This window comes from Schistocerca americana, chromosome 3, assembly GCF_021461395.2.
Source record: "Schistocerca americana isolate TAMUIC-IGC-003095 chromosome 3, iqSchAmer2.1, whole genome shotgun sequence".
Taxonomy (NCBI): domain Eukaryota; kingdom Metazoa; phylum Arthropoda; class Insecta; order Orthoptera; family Acrididae; genus Schistocerca; species Schistocerca americana.
In genome coordinates, this window is record NC_060121.1 from 692,022,595 (window position 1) to 692,029,924 (window position 7,330).

Here is a 7,330-nt window from a genome sequence, read left to right on the forward strand (position 1 = left end):
TCAGGAAGTCGTTTCTGAAAGTATTTGTATGGAGTGTAGCCATTTATGGAAGTGAAACATGGACGATAAATAGTTTGGACAAGAAGAGAATAGAAGCTTTCGAAATGTGGTGCTACAGAAGAATGCTGAAGATCAGATGGGTAGATCACATAACTAATGAGGAGATATTGAATAGAATTGGGGAAAAGAGGAGCTTGTGACACAACTTGACTAGAAGAAGCGGTCGGTTGGTAGGACATGTTCTGAGACATCGAGGGATCTCCAATTTAGTATTGGAGGGCAGCGTGGAGGGTGAAAATCATAGAGGGAGACCAAGAGATGAATACGCTAAGCAGATCCAGAAGGATGTAGGCTGCAGTAGGTACTGGGAGATGAAGAAGCTGGCACAGGATAGAGTAGCATGAAGAGCTGCATGAAACAAGTTCCAGGACTAAAGACCACAACAACATCTTCTTTAAAAGCGATAAGGACACATTCATGAACTTCCATTGCGTCAGGTATCGATAGATTGAATAAACGGTAGCTAGAACAACTAAACTAAAGTTCGTCCGAGCAGGCCACGAAGGCCCAACGCTATTGACCGTCTGTCGTGTCATCCTTAGCCCAAAGGCCTCACTGGTTGCGGATATGGAGGGGCGTGTGGTCAGCACACCACTCTCCTGGCCCTATGTCAGTTTACGAAACCGGAGCCGTTGCTTCTGTATCAAGTAGCTCCTCAGTTTACCTCACAAGGGCTGAGTGCATCCTGCTGGACAACAGTGCTCGGCAGACGGGATGGTCACCTATCTAAGTGCTAGCCCAGCCCGAATTCGCTTAACTTCGGTGATCTGACGGGAACCGGTGAATAAACAGTAGCTAGTAAGGATTAATCACGTAAGATAGAAGTAAAACCTGATTGTAAAATCAGGAGAAGTCAGTGAGATTGTTAATGTTTGTGCAATGTTTGTGAGAATCTGTTACGATGAGAGAATGTTATGGAATGATTGTACTAGTCAGTGAATGACTATTCAGTGGAAACATGTCCATGGGTAGATGCAAGAAAGTCCAGCGGACTGTACTTTGAGACTTAAGAACATAGCCAATGGAACTTGTGGTTTAAGATAGACGAGAATGAGAAGGAAACTAAGTGCACTGTACGTAATTTTTGATTTGTGAATATGCGTGGAAAGTCTTACAGAGGTACCCCATGCAAAATCAAGGGAAGATTTCTTTTCTCCAACAGGATATGTACATGTTTTTCCACAAAATTACGCACATGCCATACCCGAGTATAAATTAAGACGACTTCCCTGGCAACGCAAGAAGCCATGGAAAAGAAGAGTGTTGAGCAACGTCCTAATGTGGGGCACTCAACCGTCTGGCGCCATTGCAACAAAATGCCGACATAGGCAGAGAGGTGCTGTCGTTGTGGTGACCACACACTATGAAGTAAGAAAACTTATTCAGAATCCAAAACCACTCATTCAGAAACCAATCAAAGCGCAAGAAAGTAGAAAGTGCCTTTGAAGAGTAAGATTGGGCAGTATTACAGTTCTGGCTAGATTCCTTCAGGAGCTAACTAAACAAGAACAGTAAGAATGAAGTCACTGCCAGCAAATGACGACACCTGGCTTCTATGACATGTTACCTTTCCTCTTGTTGGGGTTGCTGCTTTTGGAGAGGTGCTGGCCATCACAATCTCATAAGTATGCACAAATCAGATCCTTATTCTCAGATTTCGCATACCAGTTTACAAGTGTCCATGGATCCGCAATCCTCAATCTGTGTGCTTGCCTTTGTCATCCACAGTCCACTGTTCATGCAGAGCCCAGTGTGGCTAAATTGCAACTTTCCTCCAGAGGGTCGCGTGATGCCACACAGTGCAAGCCTGGAGATGTGCAGCTGCTCTTCTACGAAAGGCGAGAGGAATTCCTGCTGCATCCTTCTGCTGCTGTGGATAGACTCTGCTGCTGAGGGCTACCTCTCCGAATTTCAGGGCCGTGGGGTAATCTTGTGCACCTCAGCGTCCCGTGTCAAGGCATGTGGCCGCAGTGCAGCAGGTATGCAGGGGAGCAACCTTCCGCCTCAGGACCTATGCACAGCTTCGAACGTCAACCACCCCGACACCGCTGTCCACACACTGACGACAGTATTCCTCCACTGGGTGCATAGCGATTTCGACCTACAAGCACTGGCTGCCTGGAAAGACTTCTCGACTCTTTTTCCAACTGAATAATTTACTTTCAAATAAGTTACAGGAATGCAGCTGGTTGGCATCATGGACAACTGCCGACCTTTCGATAGGTGTATAGCCATTATTTTCAAGGGGAAACTTTAGAAAGGAAGCGCTGTGCAAGGGAATTTAAAAGCTTCGTTTGCAGAGAAATTCCGGAAAGATAACACACACACAACCAAAGATGTCCGACACCAGAAGTTGTCAGTAGGAAAATCAGTACCCACTGCACAAAGTACCGTTAACTCTGTTCTTGACGACGGAGAGAATACGATTTAACGTCGCCGAATTTAAGCAAAAATTTTCGTCTTTATTTATGAGGTTACTTGCTAATTTAATTCCAACCGCTTCCTTAATAATACCATTCCAGTAGCTGGAAGTGTTTGCCTGACCCTCTGTGTATTTATATTCAATAGGATGACCGGCGCCAAGACGATGTTCTGCAACGGAAGATTTGCTCGGATTTTGTAAGCACGTGTGACGCTTATGCTCCATATACCGGTCTTCCTCAGTCCCGACATTCTGACCAATATATGAAATGCCACAACTACAAGGAAAAAGGACATTCGGTTTATGCAAGGCAACATCATCCTATACAGATCCTAAAAGGGCTCTAAATTTATATAGTGTTGTGCTATACGATATGCCATAGTACTAGTGTTACTCAAAATCAGCGTAAGAGGAACCCGTTCCTTGCGGACCTTCGAAACTCCATGCAGCCTAGGGGAAACAGCACAGTAAGAACTAAAACTCTTGGTAGTCTCGTTTGAAAAGGACCTTTTCTTCAGGAGGCTGTTTCTCTCAACACTTTTTGTGGAGTCTGGATCAATCCTGTCACACGCTCAGTCAGGTAGAAAACACTACACCTTTTGAACGTAATCCTGCTTGTAGCATTGCCATTGTCTGCGTGTAAAATAACAATATTCGAATAAACTCTAAGTGAATGTAAAGCAGCCCTCTCAGCTACTTTCTTAGAACTCTTAGATTGACGTGCCACAGTCAACACAAAACTCTACTAACCTCCTCTGCAGGTACTCTAATAACAGCCTCTTCAACAGAAATAATGAAATTAATCACTGGGAAACGCTTGGGAGTCAGTGCAAAATTTAAATTTTTACCTAGCACGGACAAAGCCGCGTCATCAAAATCTTTCTCCATAAATTTCATCACAGAACGTCGATATGATGTGTATGGATCTGAGCCGTGGACACAACGTTCTAACATCTCCAAATGCCGGGCAGTTACGGAATGAAATTGTCAAACAGACTGCGACCATCCAGCCAGTCCCAAGAAAAAGAGGAAATTTCTGGAATAGCTCAAACATTTGCTTGCAAAAAATAAAAAATGAAACTGTTGACTAGTGTGAGAGATCCTTTCACAAACAAGAACTAGACCAACACGTTTTGGTTGATGCAATTGTTGGGCAAGAAAATTAATATGATGCACAACTTCGACAAAAGTTGCTATAATATTTTGACCACGACACCTCAACAGAAACAAGAAGGCACACTGCAGTTTTCCTCAAGTGCTGCGGGGCTTGTTGAACCTTCAAAAGCAGTGACACATTTCCTTCACACAGGGTAAATAGGGCAAGACATGAATTTCCCCTGTTATCTTTCTGGAATTGCTCTGCAAACTGAAGTTTTAAATTCCCTTGCTCAGCGCCCACTTCCAGCAGTTTTGCCTGGAAAATGACAGGATGTGCACGTGTCGCAATATCAGCGATTGCCGACGACGTCACCCAGCTGCATTCCCGTAAGTTACCTGAACATTGCATTTGCCGGAAGGAGCTCAGGTCACAGTGTTTACTGTAGTATCGTGCGCTATCGACTCCATGCCGCGCCATTGAACGTTTATAAGTTGACAGTACCCCGTACGACTACGCCGCCAATCTGTACCCTAACTCAGTGACACACCGCCATCAGCCCAACTTAAAAGATTCTGCACCAGTCTAGACTGTTAGTTCAGCTCACTCTGTGTGGTCGAAGCGCTGTCACTTAGCCTCTGCTACTGTTAGAGATGTCGAACTGGACTATTTGAAGGACTTGCATTGGATTTTGTTCTGGAGTTGATGTTACTAAAGTTAAGTAAACACTAGATGTACACCGTTTGCTCTCTGTCTTAAAACCCACCTGCTCCTTCGCACCCATCACTGGGATGACGAAAAGTCTGGTGACGAGGAAAATTCAAATGGCTCTAAGCACTATGGGACTTAACATCTGAGGTCATCAGTCCCCTAGACTTAGAACTACTTAAATCCAGCTAACCTAAGGACATCACACACATCTATGCCCGAGGCAGGATTCGAACCTGCGACCATAGCATCAGTGCGGTTCCGGACTGAAGCGCCTAGAACCGCTCAGCCACAGCGGCGACGAGGAAAAACTACATTCAGTTGCTATTTGGTTGTGCTTCTCGCCATTGGCCACGATACATTTTGTGTGTCTATCCTGCAGAATTATGGGCATTAGCCGTGCTCGTAAGCGACAATGTTTCAATGTGTGTGTGTTTCCGAATATGTGTCTCGCAATTGACTTGTGTTTTTTGCGCTTTCGGAAGCTGATATTCCTGGTGACTCTGATTCGTTCTTTCTTGCAGCGTAGTTTATTGGTTGAGGTATAATTATTTTTCCAGTCCCCAGCAAGAACGGTCAGGAACTCAGCTTGTTTAGTTTGTAACGCCGAAAATGCATATCCTCCTATTTCCATCTATTGCACTGCAAATTTTTTTCCTTATTTTGTTACCTGAAAATATAACATTTCTGTGTCTTTGAATGTTGGAATTGTTTTACTATTTGTATATATATGCATTTATGTCGATGTATAATTGGTTTGTTTTGTGAATATCATTTGTATTTATACGCTGGGTCTGGCCAAGGGAAAACTATACTATCGAACGAATACATCGATAGGTCGTGTGGAGAACGAAAGTGTTTAGGATCTTTGGTAGTGTTAACTCTGCCGCCTGGAGCGCGGGGCAGAGAGAGTCTGGCTGGAGTAGGTGAGTGGAGCAGGTGTGTTGTGTGACGCTCCCGCGAGCTGCCGCGCGTTCGGGGTTTGGCAGCATGTAATTGCGCTCGACTTGCTATGTTAGTTTCTGACACAGTGTCGCGGACGGGAAGCATTAGCTGGCACACATCAAGAGCCCGTTTCGCCTGGTGACCGTGTCGAGAAGAAGGCGCGCCAGCATCCAGCTTCTGCAACAGCGACGGTCGACAATCAGTGACTGTCGCCACCTCCTCGATCGACGACTTCAAACCTTCAATCAAACAACAAGGAAGACTAAAAGCACGTAAAGTTTCAGAACTGTATGGCAGACCTCAGCTTTTAAAATTGTTGCATCACAAAATTACAGAAACTTAGCATGAAGCTTTGTTGCTCATTGTCCCAATTGCATTGCCAAGCAGGGTCCCTTCCTTTTCCGAAATGAACCCGAGTGTCGTTGAAATTCAAACGCCAGCATTAAAATGATATAATTCGATTTCACTGCTTTAATTTCAAAGTTCAGTTAAAGTATTCATAGCTGGCTACAATATTTAGATTACACGAGCACAAATTAAGAGTGCGAGTTTTGTTAGCATATTTTACCTTACCTGTGACTGCAGCTCAGCTTGGTACGTACTAAATTTTACTATTGTTAATTGTTCAGAATCATTTAATTCAAGTTCGAAGTTAAATCTCTTATTTCTAAATTGCGTAGATTCAAGTAGCTTTTGAAATGATTGTTGAGGTAGCCCGAGACTAACTGTATTTTACTGAATTTCGATATGCTTCAGAAACAAAGTTCACTATTAATTTCAGTCACTAAATTAACTTCCAATTTTCCAGTTTTATTAATTCTTTTGCTAAATTAAGTCAGAGTGTAGCGAAATTTATTACTTCTGACAAACTTTCAGTTTTCACATTACACGTGTCAACCTTCAGTTGCCACGCTTCTAGTGCTAATTATATGTGTAATAACCTTTCTTTTTCAGTTACTATAGTAATTGTTCTTAGGACTGGCGACCGTGATTTCCCCCAAATCTCAAATATCTAATTACCGCTAGTTAATTGTTGACGTAACGGCCGCACATTTACTTTCTTTATTAACTTTACCCCTTTTCAAAATTAATTTCCACCAGTTTCATTTGCATTTTTCCTTTCATTTAGATGTAACCCTTTCCTCCCTCTTTACCGACAGATTAACTTCGGTGACGATTGCTTTTCCCAAATTTCCATTAGGTACACGCGGTTTAATTTTTCACTGTCATTAAGGTCGATAAGTGAGGGGTTAGGTTACTAGTTTCAGGCGCAGCTGATGCAGCAGCTCGCCAGACAGCTGGCTCGGAAAGCAAACACTGCGCCAACGTTGTCACCAACTTCACGCCGTCACAGCAAGTGGTGCTTGTTTCCGTACCACCATTTGTGTATTTCTAGAAGTATCTTACCAGCTCCGTCTCGTTTTCGACTTCCACTCCAACTTGATTATTGTTCACTAGGTTGCACGATTAATGGGAGTAGGTTTTTTCATTCATTGTGCATATCATCCAGTGAGTTTGCTCAGCGAGCATCAGTAAGTTTACTATTGAACACACACACACAATTATGGATTGTTCAGCTATCATAAGAATAATTTCCTACTACAACAATAAAATTAATAATGTGCCCCACCTCCAAACGTTACAATAATTCTTTGAGGATAAGCTGTAACAGAATACCAATGTACACCCCCTTCGGCCAATCGATCCAACAATAATGCCAGAATCAGAGGGCAAGCTCCGCTATGCATGGGACACATAACAGTGCCGTAATCAATCACGTTGCACCAAGAGATGCTGTGTGTGTAATAAAAAAAAATAACATGCGTTATTCAGGTGAAATAAATGCTATTTTTGTTCTGAGTCATCAGTCATCTGTCTGGTTTGATGCTGCCCGCCACGAAATCTTTTACACCAACCTGTTCATCTTGGAGTACAGTTGCAACCTACGTCCTGAATTATTTGCTGAGTGTATTCCAGTCTCTGTCTCCCTCTACAGACTTAATACTCTACTGCTCCGTGTAGTACATGGAAGCCATTTCCAGATGCCTTAACACATATCCTAAAAATGGTTCAAATGGTTCTGAGCGCTATGGGACTTA